Here is a 15,240-nt window from a genome sequence, read left to right on the forward strand (position 1 = left end):
GTCTTTATGCTGTAGTGAGGGTTGCTACCTGTGTGTTCATCCTACTCAGCAATTTTTGGCCTGTAAATCCTGATGAGTGCAGACTCCTTAGCGGTGCTCTCTCCCCTGCTTTCAGAATGTTTCTGGCAATCTCTGTTTTGTGTGGGGTGAAAAGTATGGGGTTTGTTGTAAAAAGAACAGTGTGAAAAACAATTGCTTAGGATCTTCTAAGGAAGATCACAGGGAAGAAAGGTAAGCAGCAGGATACGGACCCTGGACTTCAGGAAAGCAGACTTCGACTCCCTCAGGGAACGGATGGGTAGGATCCCCTGGGGGACTAACATGAAGGGGAAAGGAGTCCAGGAGAGCTGGCTGTATTTCAAAGAATCCTTATTGAGGTTACAGGGACAAACCATCCCGATGTGTCGAAAGAATAGTAAATATGGCAGGCGACCAGCTTGGCTTAACGGTGAAATCCTAGCAGATCTTAAACATAAAAAAGAAGCTTACAAGAAGTGGAAGGTTGGACATATGACCAGGGAAGATTATAAAAATATTGCTCGGGCATGTAGGAATGAAATCAGGAGGGCCAAATAGCACCTGGAGCTGCAGCTAGCGAGAGATTTCAAGAGTAACAAGAAGGGTTTCTTCAGGTATGTTGGCAACAAGAAGAAAGCCAAGGAAAGTGTGGGACCCTTAATGAATGAGGGAGGCAACCTAGTGACAGAGGTTGTGGAAAAAGCTAATGTACTCAATCCTTCTTTTGCCTCTGTCTTCACGAACAAGGTCAGCTCCCAGACTGCTGCGCTGGGCATCACAACATGGGGAATAGATGGCCAGCCCTCTGTGGAGAAAGAGGTGGTTAGGGACTATTTAGAAAAGCTGGACATGCACAAGTCCATGGGGCCGGACGAGTTGCATCCGAGAGTGCTAAAGGAACTGGCGGCTGTGATTGCAGAGCCATTGGCCATTATCTTTGAAAACTCGTGGCGAACGGGGGAAGTCCCGGATGACTGGAAAAAGGCTAATGTAGTGCCAATCTTTAAAAAAGGGAAGAAGGAGGATCCTGGGAACTACAGGCCAGTCAGCCTCACTTCAGTCCCCGGAAAAATCATGGAGCAGGTCCTCAAAGAATCAATCCTGAAGCACTTACATGAGAGGAAAGTGATCAGGAACAGTCAGCATGGATTCACCAAGGGAAGGTCATGCCTGACTAATCTAATCGCCTTCTATGATGAGATTACTGGTTCTGTGGATGAAGGGAAAGCAGTGGATGTATTATTTCTTGACTTTAGCAAAGCTTTTGACACGGTCTCCCACAGTATTCTTGTCAGCAAGTTAAAGAAGTATGGGCTGGATGAATGCACTATAAGGTGGGTAGAAAGTTGGCTAGATTGTCGGGCTCAACGGGTAGTGATCAATGGCTCCATGTCTAGTTGGCAGCCGGTGTCAAGTGGAGTGCCCCAGGGGTCGGTCCTGGGGGCCAGTTTTGTTCAAGATCTTCATAAATGATCTGGAGGATGGTGTGGCTTGCACTCTCAGCAAATTTGCGCATGATATTAAACTGGGAGGAGTGGTAGATACGCTGGAGGGCAGGGATAAGATACAGAGGGACCTAGACAAATTGGAGGATTGGGCCAAAAGAAATCCGATGAGGTTCAATAAGGATAAGTGCAGGGTCCTGCACTTAGGACGGAAGAACCCAATGCACAGCTACAGACTAGGGACCGAATGGCTAGGCAGCAGTTCTGCGGAAAAGGACCTAGGGGTGACAGTGGACGAGAAGCTGGATATGAGTCAGCAGTGTGCCCTTGTTGCCAAGAAGGCCAATGGCGTTTTGGGATGTATAAGTAGGGGCATAGCGAGCAGATCGAGGGACGTGATCGTTCCCCTCTATTCAACATTGGTGAGGCCTCATCTGGAGTACTGTGTCCAGTTTTGGGCCCCACACTACAAGAAGGATGTGGATAAATTGGAAAGAGGCCAGCGAAGGGCAACAAAAATGATTAGGGGTCTGGAACACATGACTTATGAGGAGAGGCTGAGGGAACTGGGATTGTTTAGTCTACAGAAGAGAAGAATGAGGAGGGATTTGATAGTTGCTTTCAACTACCTGAGAGGTGGTTCCAGAGAGGGATGGTTCTAGACTATTCTCAGTGGTAGAAGAGGACAGGACAAGGAGTAATGGTCTCAAGTTGCAGTGGGGAAGGTTTAGGTTGGATATTAGGAAAAACTTTTTCACTAGGCGGGTGGTGAAACACTGGAATGCGTTGCCTAGGGAGGTGGTGGAATCTCCTTCCTTAGAAGTTTTTAAGGTCAGGCTTGACAAAGCCCTGGCTGGGATGATTTAATTGGGGATTGGTCCTGCTCTGAGCAGGGGGTTGGACTAGATGACCTCCTGAGGTCCCTTCCAACCCTGATATTCTATGATTCTAAGATTTCTTATGATTTGTCTGTCACTGACAAAATATTGGCGATGGGAATCAGAGGTGCAAAATGAACCCACACTTCAATTATGAATGTATCAAATTGTATAGCAGACATTTAAAAAAGGGATTCTATTAGAACAGGGGTCGGCAGTCTTTGAGAAGTGGTGTGCCGAGTCTTCACTGATTCACTCTAATTTAAGGTTTCGTGTGCCAATAATACATTTAAATGTTTTTAGAAGGTCTCTCTCTATATTATGTAACTAAACTATTGTTGTATGTAAAGTAAACAAGGTTTTTAAAATGTTTAAGAAGCTTCATTTAAAATTAAATTAAAATGCAGATCTTATCAGTTTAGTGTAGTGGTTCTTAACCTGGGGTGTACGCACCCCTGGGGGTCCGAGATGCCCTTTCTGGGGGTACGAGACATGCGAGATTTTTTTCGAAGGTAAATCATCGAAAACACAAATTAAGCACAAGCATATAAGTACAACTACTTTGTTTCATCACACCTATGTATTTATTAACATTATACATTTTTTTAACTATTACTGTAATATACAAACAAAGTTTTTAAGTTTTCAAGTTTTTAAGCTAATTGTAGTGTAATTTTTGATAAGGGGTGAGAGAACTTATTTTGAGAATTCCAGACCGTCAGTGGGCTGAGCGGGGCTGGGTGTAGTGTATAAAATTGCTCCCCATAGGAATGTGCTACTTACGGTGTACTACTTACCGCTGCCTGTCCTGATGCTCTGAGGGGCATGGTAGGGGGACGGGGAACAGGGGTCATTGGATAGGTGTGGGAGTCCCAGGGGGCCTGTCAGGGGTTGGGGGTGTGGATAGGGGTCAGGGCAGTCAGGGGATAGGGAGCAGGGGGGCTTGGACGGGGGGGTGGGGTCCCAGGAGGGGGCGGTCAGGAGACAAGGAGTGGGGGGGGGGTTGGATGGTGGAGGGTTCTGAGGGGGGCAGTCAGGGGGGAGGGGGTCCTGGGAGGGGGTGGTCAGGGACAAGGAGCGGGTGGGGGTTGGATGGTGGAGGGCTCTGAGGGGGACAGTTGGGGGTGGGGGGTGTGATCGGATGGGTCAGGGGTTATGAGAGGGGCAGGAAGTGGGCCAGCTGTGTGGGGAGGCACAGGCTTCCCTACCTAGTGCAGTGTATTAAATTTCTCCCTGTAGGAATGTGCTACTTACAGTGTACTACTTACGGCTGCCAGTCCTGGTGCTCCGCAAATAGCACATTCCTACGGGGAGAAATTTAATACACTGCACTGCCAGACAGAACCCCGGTCTGGGGTTCCATCTGCCGGCTCCTGCCAGCCAGGGTCCCGGCCGCCGGCCCCACTCAGCCTGCTGCCGGCCCGGGGTTCCGTTCACCCAGGCCGGCAGCGGGCTGAGCTGGGGCAGTGGCCGGGACCCTGGCTGGCAGCAGCATGCCCGTAAAAATCGGCTCACGTGCCGCCTTTGGCATGTGTGTTGCCGGTTGCCGACCCCTGTATGAGAACTTTACCTTTAGATACTTTAAATATTGGATCAATATTAGTTTGGTATTATTTCAGACTAAAGTTTATAAAAAGGATGTATCATGTTTGTCATACTTTCTAATTTTAATGTCCGCATTTTGTGACAGCTGATAACGAATTAATTTCCAATTCAAATTGTCTTCTGTGCCTGAATCTATTAGAGCATGTTAAGGAAATGTTATTTGGTTCATGTTCTCTAAGGCTATAGTCAGATGTTGTGTTTTTTTGTTTTTTTTTTGCTGTCTTAATGGAAATAATCTCAACCTTGCCAGGTTCCCTGACATTTTTACATCAAATCATTATGCTCTTACAGAGCAAGCAGGTACTTGGGAGAGAATGGACAGCCTTTTACTCTATTTTGATAGTGTACAGAAGCAGAAAGAAGAACTCCCAGTTGCAAATTCAGAACAGTTACAGAAGAAAAAATGTGAACCAAACTTGACACTCCCTGGAGCCAGGCCATTCTGTGGTATTTCCTGGTAGTTTATTCAATTTTATTATAAAACTTAGTCCTTGTTATCGTAGAGGGGAAAATATGAATATGACAATTGAATGTAGGCAATAAATTAAAGGTCACTGCAGTAAAGACTCTTTAAAGAGCAAACAAATGAAGTAATCTTATTATTCTGCTTTTGCGGTTCCAATATGAGTCATTCAGGTTCAGTTCCAGATTTTGTATTCATTACCTTTTGCTTTTCTTAATTCAAAAGAAACTTGTAGGAGATTATTGAAATAAGAATTTCCGAGCTGACAAATACTGGTACCTTGTGATTATGTACTTAAGTGAGATCAGATTTTGTATACAACAAATAAAGACCAAACAAGAACATAAACCTTCCACATATGTGACTCTTAAAAATTTATCATTGGGTAAGAGAGAAGGAAATAAAATAATCCTACCCCCCGAAACAGAATGTTGAAAATCTTCCAGAAATCAGTTAAATATGGGAATCTTGTTAATACCAAAGTATTTCTTCCGTGTCACAGAAACATTTTATTGATGATCTGCTTTTTAATCAAAGATTAATTTCACTCCAAACAGTAATTTTTATCTAAAACATGTCTTGCTATAAAAAACACTATATATTGTGGTCCATTAACTAACTGTCTGCTGCTATAAAGTAGATAAGAATTTTATCTTTTATAAAAGCCTGTTTTTTGTTGTGTTTATATATTTTTTTAAACTTGGCAGTAAAATTGCTTTTGCGAGTTCAGCCAATCACAGCTCCCACTGACCGCAGTTCGCCGCTCCAGGCCAATGGGGGCTGCCGGAAGCATTTTGGGCTGAGGAATGTGCTGGCCGCCGCTTCCCACGGACCCCATTGGCCTGGAGCGGCGAACCGCTGCCAGTGGGAGCTGCAATCAGCCGAACCTGCGGACGCGGCAAGTAAACAAACTGGCCCGGCCTGCCAGGGGGCTTACCCTGGTGGGCCGGGTGCCAAAGGTTGCTGATTCCTGCATTAAACTAATTAAATAAAGTGAAAATTGAAATGTCATTTCAAAATGAAATGTCCAGTTCGCTTCCAGTTCACGGTTCCACCCTTCGGCCTAGCATCTGTGCCAAGGGTCCTTCCATCCTCCCCTCCTCACCCACCCGTCCTGGGCTACCTTGGCAGTTATCCCCCTATTTGTGTGATGAATTAATAAAGAATGCATGATTTTGCAACAACAATGACTTTATAGCCTCTACAAGCGGTGATCGAAGGAGAGAGGGTGGTTGGCTTACAGGAAGTAGAGTGAACCAAGGGGGCAGGTTTTCATCAAGGAGAAACAAACAGAATTGTCACACTGTAGCGTGGCTAGTCATGAAACTGGTTTTCAAAGCTTCCCTGATGCGAAGCGTGCCCTGCTGTGCTGTTCTAATCACCCTGGTGTCTGGCTGCGCATAATCAGCGGCTAGGCGATTTGCCTCAACTTCCCACCCCGCCATAAATGTCTCCCCTTTACTCTCACAGATATTGTGGAGCATACAGCAAGCAGCAATAACGATGGGAATATTGGTTTTGCTGAGGTCTAACAGAGTCAGTAAACTGTGCCAGCGCATTTTTAAATGTCCAAATGCACATTCTACCACCATTCTGCACTTGCTCAGCCTGTAGTTGAACAGCTCCTGACTACTGTCCAGGGTGCCTGTGTACGGCTTCATGAACCACGGCATTAAGGGGTAGGCTGGGTCCCCAAGGATAACTATAGGCATTTCAACATCCCCAACGGTTATTTTCTGGTCTGGGAAGTAAGTCCCTTCCTGCAGCTGTTCAAACGGATCAGAGTTCCTGAAGACGCGAGTGTCATGTACCTTTCCCGGCCATCCCACGTTGATGTCGGTGAAATGTCCATTGTGATCCACCAGTACTTGCAGCACCATTGAAAAGTACCCCTTGCGGTTTATGTACTCGCTGCCAAGGTGGTCCGGTCCCAAGATAGGGATATGCGTTCCATCTATCACACCACCACAATTAGGGAATCCCATTGCAGCAAAGCCATCCACTATGACCTGAACATTTCCCAGAGTCATTACCCTTGATAGCAGCAGCTCAGTGATTGCTTGGCTACTTGCATCACAGCAGCCCCCACAGTAGATTTGCCCACTCCAAATTGATTCTGGACTTTCCGGTAGCTGTCTGACGTTGCAAGCTTCCACAGGGCTATCGCCATTTGCTTGTGAACTGTGAGGGCTGTTCTCATCTCGGTATTCTTGTGCTTCAGGGCAGGGGAAAGCAAGTCACAGAGTTCCATGAAAGTGCCCTTACGCATACGAAAGTTTCGCAGCCACTGGGAATCGTCTCAGACCTTCAACACTATGTGGTCCTACCAGTCTGTGCTTGTTTCCCGAGCCCAGAATCGGTGTTCCACGGCATGAGCCTGCCCCATTGCCACTGGGATGTCCAAATTGCCGGGGCCCATGCTTTGAGAGAAGTCTGTGTCCATGTCCTCATCACTCTCGTCACCGCGCTGCCATCGCCTCCTTGCCTGCTTTTGCAAGTTCTTGTTCTGCACATACTGCAGGATAATGCGCGAGGTGTTTACAATGCTCATAACTGCCGTGGTGGTCTGAGCGGGCTCCATGCTTGCCGTGGTATGGAGTCTGCAGGAGAGCAGAGTTGCAGCGGAAACCATGGAGTACGACAGTTAACACCGTGCACATTTCCCGAGGAAGAACGCACGTACCCAGGAGGCCATGACAGACAACGTGGAGAAATTCGCTATTGAGACAATAGCAGCAGAGCAGAGTTGCAGCAGAAGTGGTGTATGATGACGGTTAGCAGTCCTACTGCACCGTCTGCTACCCACAGCACCCAGGACACAACAGCGGCAGTGTCGGTGAGCTGAGCTGCACGGGCTGCACACTTGCTGTGGTATGGCATCTGTGCGGGGAAAAAAGGCACAAAATGATTGTCTGCCATTGCTTTCACGGAGGGAGGGGCGATTGACGACATGTACCCAAAACCACCTGCGACAATGTTTTTGCCCCATCAGGCATTGGGAGCTTAACCCAGAATTTTAATGGGCGGCAGAGACTGCGGGAACTATGGGATAGCTACCCACACTGCACTGCTCCGTAAGTCGATGCTAGCAACGGTAGTGAGGACGCACTCTGCCGACTTAATGAGTTTAGTGTGGATATACGCAATCAACTATAAAATCGATTTCTAAAAATCGACTTCTATAAAATTGACCTAATTTCATAGTGTAGACATATCCTTAGACCTGCCTCTTTTGGAAACTGCTTGGGAGTCACCTAGCGCAATGGACATATGCAATCACTTGAAGAAGAAAAAATGGTTGTTCTTCGAGATGTGTTGCATGTATCCATGATATGCCCCACCTACCTTCCCAACACATCATAGTCTTTCATCTGAGTCCAGTACAAAGGAACCAAAGGATGAGTTGACTCAGAGTATAGAGGACACCGGGGTGCACGTTTGGCCAGCTCTACAGATACCACTAGGGAAAGCTCTAAATCCTATGTATCTCAGGATCCTCACCTGTTACTGTTAGTGGGAGCTCATATTAAAAAGTGGGTGGGAAACAAGTGAAAAGTAATTGACCCTTCCTCTGAAGCAATGAAATGTGTTTTTTTCTCTTCTACAAAGCAAGCAATTATAAAATTATTGTCCAAGCACTGGTAATGGAATAAGGAGTCTTTTTTTTCTCTACCTCATTAGTTGAAATACACTCCAAATACTAAGAGAGAATACTGTAGTTATTGAATTCTGATGGCTGATTTATGTGAAGTGAGTTTGGTCTCAATCACATTTTTAATACACGGGTGTTGACACCATAAAACCATCATTCCAATAGGTGCCTTTGTTGGCAGTGTCAAAGGTTAGGTCTACTGTGCATCTGGGAATGTGGATTACAGTTCGGGTAGACAGACCTGTACTAGCTCTGCATGAGCTAGTGTGCTAAAAATATCAGTGTAGCTGGGGTAGTGTGGCAGCAGCTCGCACTAGCTGTCTGAGTATAAATTTGCCCAGACCACTGGGTACATAGGCAGCTAGCCCAAACTCCTGTACATGCTATACCCAACCGCAATGCTCTTTTTAGTTTAACATGAGCACAGCTAGCCCAGTTGGGAAGCATGCTCCCAGCTGTAGTGTAGACCTAAAGAGGCCAAGGAGTAATATGGACTTGGGGGCTGGTACTCTCCTGTGTACAAGTGTTCCTCCCCAGAAGAGGATTGTTGCTTATAGCCAGATGGGATAGGAAACCTTACACTTCCTCTGGCTCTCTTGTTCCTATTCTATAAAGAGAGGTCTGGAATGTTGTCAGCCTAGTTCCTTTCATGAGCACAAAATTCACTTAAGGCTGAAATGTGTACTGTGGGTTAAAGTGAACTTGAGCTACCTTTAGATGATATGCTGAGCCTGGACCTCATTCATGCCCTTGTCACAACTCATATCCGTTATCTGTTCTAGTCATAAACTCCTGACCTATACCTAAGGGGGGAGTTTAATAAAAACAGACCCCCCTTTTCTTGATTACAGATGTTAAATAAGCTAGGATTCAGTTGTGGCTTTTAGTCACAGCCCCAGGGAAATAGAGGGATGTGTTTTGCCTCAGGGAGTCTGAATACCTGTCAGACTTGCTGGCCATGCAGAAGCTGCAATCAAACTGCTATACTCCTTTATGATTGTGCAACTTGCTTTCCCTTTTGTGTGTTCAGCCAGGTCTGCAGGCTGTTATTTGGGGTAGGAGGAGTAGGGGGATATGGCTTGCCTCATCCCCTTTTCTAAGAGCAAAAGGGGGTGAGAGAGAGGGAGAATATGAGACCAAAAGGGGGAACATAGTAAAGATAGAAAGGAGAGAGAGGGAAGAGAAAAAAAGGGCAGGAAAAGCAGCAGCATCAATTGTACAGATGAATGGCATGAGCCAGTATGGGGGAGATATAGCCTTGATTTGTTTTTTCTTTTCTTTTTTTTTTTTTGGCTGTATCACTCAGATTAAACAGATGTTAATACAATCTGCAGAGTTTGTTTGAATAACACCAGTGAGACTGGCTTTGGATAGAATGTATCTCTTATGCTTTTCCTTTTCATTGTGTTTTTTGCACTGTTTCTTTTTCCTCAGCTCGCTTAACTTCATTGCCTAGTCAAAATCTGAAGTCTTGCTCTTTTGCTTTCTCCATGACTGCTTTTAGATTGTAAGGAAACAAATTATGTCTCCAAGAACAGCAGAAGCACTTACATGTTGTTCTGGTGGTCTGTTCTCCTTTCTCCCTTCTCCCTGTTCATTTCTGTTTTTTGGTCTTTCAATCATGCGTCTGGTTTTGGGCTTGTCAGAAGAAAACCTTTCAAAATTCTTATTTCTAACCACAAAGTAACAAAATGCCTGTTTTTCTGTTTCATGCACACTGTTAGTTTTCACAATTTCAAATGTTTAATATTTAGAATGGAGCCTAATAATTATTTAGAGTCATTTTGCGTGGACTCCTTACTTAAGAGGGAATTGAGTTCCACAAATTTAAGGAAACATCCAGGCAGCATTTGAGGGGCTTCTTTACGAGAGCTCATAAAGAGGGAGAAAAGTTTGCTACACATTTAATTATCACTGTATTATGAACTGTGTTTTACCAAAATGAGATTTGCAATAATTAGAATGAAAACGTAATTGAACCACATTCATTTTCAGTCACATGTAGCATGCGCTATTACATGTATAATTCTGCTAATATACATGTGCTATAAGCCACATAGAATAGCTTCAGTTTATCATTCTTTTCCGAAGGAAGACTGCATGGTGTAGCAGGGTGCGCAGGCCAGCACAGGTCCAGCATGCTCCTGTTGGACCTTCCAGCTCAAGACAGAGGAATACTAAGTGTTGTTCCAGGAGAGACTGGAGAACTATAGGCTTGTAATAAAGCATGGTGGGAAAGGGGGTGTAAAACATGCTGCTTAGTGTTGAGAGAGACCTCAGGAAAGTAGCAGTTTGTGCGGGAGGCCTCCAGTGACTGAGTTCTGGATGTGGTCATTAGTGCTGTTCTTGGAGGGGGAGCTGGGTGAATTGCTTAGAAGGCCTGTATTGTAGAAGCCTGAGGGATGGGATGGGATGGGAAGGAGGCCTAAGAGGCTAGCAAATAGAAGTGAGCCGGGAGGCGGGGTGGGGGTCGGGGAGCGGTAGAAACAAAGCACTGCATAACTGAGTTTGGAGTGAACAGCTGCTTCTCTTCACAAGGTTTCTAGGATGGAGCCCATGGTGAAGAGAAGGCATGAGCTGTCCATGGCCCTGTGGCACCATATAAAGGTGATACGGTTACACATCTGCAGTCAAGGGGAAGGAATTGTTAAACACATGTAACCAAGGGGAGATGGTCACAGAGCCATGGCCAAAGGAGGGTGAAGGATAGGGTTTGTGGATGTTTTGTTCCACTGGATTTTTCTTTACTGTGGAAGAGGAGGACTTTCTGTTGGTTTGTTAGAGTGCTGAACTGAATTAAACACATTAGCAAGGAAGAAAGGCTGAGGCAAGAGCCACACCTGCTGATGGAATGGTGAGATGCTCTCGTATGTAGACATACCTGTGTGGCTCTTTGTCATCGTTATTGTAAAGGCAAAAACTTAAAACAGTTGATTTGTATTTTAAAGATGTAAGTGTCACACTAGAAAGAGAGCATCACATTTCACTTTTAACATTGGTTCTCATGGGAGACTTCAGTCACCCTGATATCTGCTGGGAGAGGAATACAGTGGTACACAGACAATCCAGGAAGTTTTTGGAAAGTGTAGGGGACAATTTCCTGGTGCAAGTGCTGGAGGAACCAACTAGGGGCAGAGCTCTTCTTGACCTGCTGCTCACAAACCAGGAAGAATTAGTAGGGGAAGCAAAAGTGGATGGGAACCTGGGAGGCAGTGAGTATGAAATGGTCGAGTTCAGGATTCTGACACAAGGAAGAAAGGAGAGCAGCAGAATACGGACCCTGGACTTCAGAAAAGCAGACTTTGACAACCTCAGGGAGCTGATGGGCAGGATCCCCTGGGAGAATAACATGAGGGGGAAAGGAGTCCAGGAGAGCTGGCTGTATTTTAAAGAATCCTTATTGAGGTTACAGGGACAAACCATCCTGATGTGTAGAAAGAATAGTAAATATGGCAGGCGACCAGCTTGGCTTAACAGTGAAATCCTTGTTGATCTTAAACATAAAAAAGAAGCTTACAAGAAGTGGAAGATTGGACAAATGACCAGGGAAGAGTATAAAAATATTGCTCGGGCATGCAGGAGTGAAATCAGGACTGCCAAATCACACCTGGAGTTGCAGCTAGCAAGAGATGTTAAGAGTAACAAGAAGGGTTTCTCCAGCTATGTTAGCAACAAGAAGAAAGTCAAGGAAAGTGTGGGTCTCTTACTGAAAGAGGGAGGCAGCCTAGTGACAGAGGATGTGGAAAAAGCTAATGTATTCAATGCGTTTTTTGCCTCTGTCTTCACGAACAAGGTCCGCTCCCAGACTACTGCACTGGGTAGCACAGCAAAGGGAGGAGGTGACCAGCCCTCTGTGGAGAAAAAAGTGGTTTGGGACTATTTAGAAAAGCTGGATGACCAGAAGTCCATGGGGCCGGATGCGCTGCATCCGAGAGGGCTAAACAAGTTGGCGGATGTGATTGCGGAGCCATTGCCCATTATCTTTGAAAACGCATGGCGATTGGGGGAGGTCCCGGACGACTGGAAAAGGCGAATGTAGTGCCCATCTTTAAAAAAGGTAAGAAGGAGGATCCTGGGAACTACAGGCCAGTCAGCCTCACCTCAGTCCCTGGAAAAATCATGGAGCAGGTCCTCAAGGAATCAATCCTGAAGCACTTAGAGGAGAGGAAAACAATCAGGAACAGTCAGAATGGATTCACCAAGGGCAAGTCATGCCTGATTAATCTAATTGCCTTCTATGACGCGATAACTGGCTCTGTGGATGAGGGGAAAGCAGTGGATGTGTTGTTCCTTGACTTTAGCAAAGCTTTTGACACGGTCTCCCACAGTATTCTTGTCAGCAAGTTAAAGAAGTATGGGCTGGATGAATGGACTATAAGGTGGATAGAAAGCTGGCTAGATTGTCGGGCTCAATGGGTAGTGATCGATGACTCCATGTCTAGTTGGCAGCTGGTATCAAGTGGAGTGCCCCAAGGGTCAGTCGTGGGGTCAGTTTTGTTCAATATCTTCATTAATGATCTGGAGGATGGCGTGGACTGCACCCTCAGCAAGTATGCAGATGACACTAAACTGGGAGGAGAGGTAGATACACTGGAGGGTAGGGATAGGATACAGAGGGACCTAGACAAATTGGAGGATTCGGGCAAAAGAAATCTGATGAGGTTCAACAAGGACAAGTGCAGAGTCCTGCACTTAGGATGGAAGAATCCCATGCACTGCTACAGAATAAGGACCGAATGGCTCAGCAGCAGTTCTGCAGAAAAGGACCTAGGGGTGACAGTGGATGAGAAGCTGGCTATGAGTCAACAGCGTGGCCTTGTTGCCAAGAAGGCCAATAGTATTTTGGGCTGTATAAGTAGGGGCATTGCCAGCAGATCGAGGGACATGATCGTTCCCCTCTATTTGACATTGGTGAGGCCTCATCTGGAGTACTGTGTCCAGTTTTGGGCCCCACACTACATGAAGGATGTGGAAAAATTGGAAAACGTCCAGCGGAGGGCAACAAAAATGATTAGGAGACTGGAACACATGACTAACAAGGAGAGGCTGAGGGAAATGGGATTGTTTAGTCTGCAGAAGAGAAGAAAGAAGGGGGGATTTGATAGCTGCTTTCAACTTCCTGAAAGGGGGTTCCAAAGAGGATGGATCTAGACTGTTTTCAGTGGTAGCAGATGACAGAACGAGGAGTAAGGGTCTTAAGTTGCAGTGGGGGAGGTTTAGGTTGGATATCAGAAAAAACTTTTTCACTAGGCGGGTGGCGAAACACTGGAATGCGTTACCTAGGGAGGTGGTGGAATCTCCTTCCTTAGAAGTTTTTAAGGTCAGGCTTGACAAAGCCCTGGCTGGGATGATTTAGTTGGGTATTGGTCCTGCTTTGAGCAGGGGGTTGGACTAGATGACCTCCTGAGGTCCCTTCCAACCCTGACATTCTATGAATCTGTGATTGCAGTATTGTTATTTGCATGACTTCACTGTTATGTTGAAATCCAGAGGCTATTTGATGCTTGCTTCTCCAGCCCCTAGCAACGGATGAAGGCAACTCTTTATTTTTTATTTATAACCAGAAGTGCTGTAAATCATCACAACTTCATGCCTGAATTCCAGGAATAGCCCTCAAGTAGCCCTTTGAATTGGTGGCTGGAGAAGCCTGAGAAAACAAAATTTCAGGTAAGAAAAATTATCGGAGTCTGACTATAGTACAGCCAAAATCTTCTTATCACATTTCATGTGTTGAAAGGGCAGAATGCCAGGCAGAGTATACATCTCTTTAACATTAAAAATCCAGTATTTTGCAGAAAGGATAAGGGTACATCAATCAGAAAGTTCAGAATACTGGACCTTTTGATTTTTAATTGCACGGAAATAGTCTCCTTTGTGTTGTAATGGCTTACTGGTAGGATTGAATATAGGACTTGAATTACTTTTTGTGGAGATTAATTTATACAAAAATATAGCAGTGCTAAAGATACTCTGCATTTTTAAAGAATTCTCATTGTTATCTTCAGTAATAGAGAGTGGAAAAAAAAAGAATCCCTGATGCTTGATGGCCTATTCTATAGGAGGAAATCATCTTGCTTGTGATATTTAGAAATTTCTTGGTAATATTTTTTAAAATTATCATCATGTTTCCCTTAGGTGCCTTGGGGAAGCCAGTGTTTACTTCATACAAAGCTCTCATATGGTAATCGAGAATTATCTTTCACATAGCTGTGGCCTTTGCCATTCAAATAAAATGTTCCATCGCTCATAGTAGGGAAAGTGTCATTAACTGGCAGTATGATGGTGTCCACTTTGGACCAGTGGTAGTGAAGGGACAGGGGCACAGATATGTAAAGGTATTTAGGTTCGTAAAGTTACAGATAGACACCTCATAGAATTTTCAAAAGTGCTGAGGTACCTAACTCCCAATGGATTAGTTTCAGTGGGAGTTAACTGGCTACTTGGATTTTCAAAAGCACCTATGTAACTCCCATTTTAACTAATTCATTCGGAGTTAGATGCCCAGGTGATTTTGAAAACTCCACTGGGCGTTTATCTGCATCTTTAGGCACCTAATACCTTTAAAAACCCTGGGCCAAAGTGAATTCATCCTTCAGATTGGGTAGGGCACACAGTAGCTTTTAAACTTTACACATCTCACTTGCTGAACAATATTATACTATAATGAACAATGTTATTTGGGAATGGAATAGTTATTCATCATCTTAAAAATTAAATTGACACTGAAAACACATTTACACTAGCAATGTCTGTTAAAGGTATCTTTATTCACATGACCAGAATGTGGTACAATTGTAAATTTTGTAAATTTTAAGATGTAGGTCAGACCGGACAAGTTTACAAGTCTTGTATCTTCTGTAGTTTCTGATCCACACAGGTGAGTAGCTGAAGTGTTTTGTTTGACAGTAAAAATGGCCTTTAACTGTTCAGTTCTTCCAGTATTTTTTTAAAGAAGTAATATGCTACTAAAACTACACTGGGCGTCAATTTTTGCCCAAAAAATTATTCGTCAGCTATGACTGTAGTCCTAAATTGACTAGTAAATGGAGAGTTAAAGGTTACTTAGCATGATCGTTATCATTTGCGGCTTTAGTACATATCTGAACATGCATAAATTAAAACAAATCACAGTATGTGTGTTTTATATGGGAACAAATGTCACTACCAGTTCCCCCATTA

The 15,240-nt window shown here is 44.7% G+C and overlaps 1 protein-coding gene across 26 annotated transcripts in view; it reads left to right on the forward strand.

Annotated features, from left to right (window-relative positions):
• The window catches only part of KDM4C (lysine demethylase 4C), a 440,364-nt gene that overhangs the window by 171,928 nt on the left and 253,196 nt on the right, over window positions 1–15,240 (forward strand). Inside the window, exons 10-11 of one of the 26 annotated variants that reach the window (XR_012159110.1) lie at window positions 13,626–13,728; window positions 14,197–14,633. The exons of the other annotated variants lie outside the window; for them this stretch is intronic. The gene's annotated coding sequence lies outside the window, so the exon portion shown is untranslated. Of the gene's footprint in view, window positions 1–13,625; window positions 13,729–14,196; window positions 14,634–15,240 lie in introns of those variants that run through there. 26 annotated transcript variants of the gene reach the window in all.

This window comes from Lepidochelys kempii, chromosome 5 (genome assembly GCF_965140265.1).
Source record: "Lepidochelys kempii isolate rLepKem1 chromosome 5, rLepKem1.hap2, whole genome shotgun sequence".
Lineage (NCBI taxonomy): Eukaryota > Metazoa > Chordata > Testudines > Cheloniidae > Lepidochelys > Lepidochelys kempii.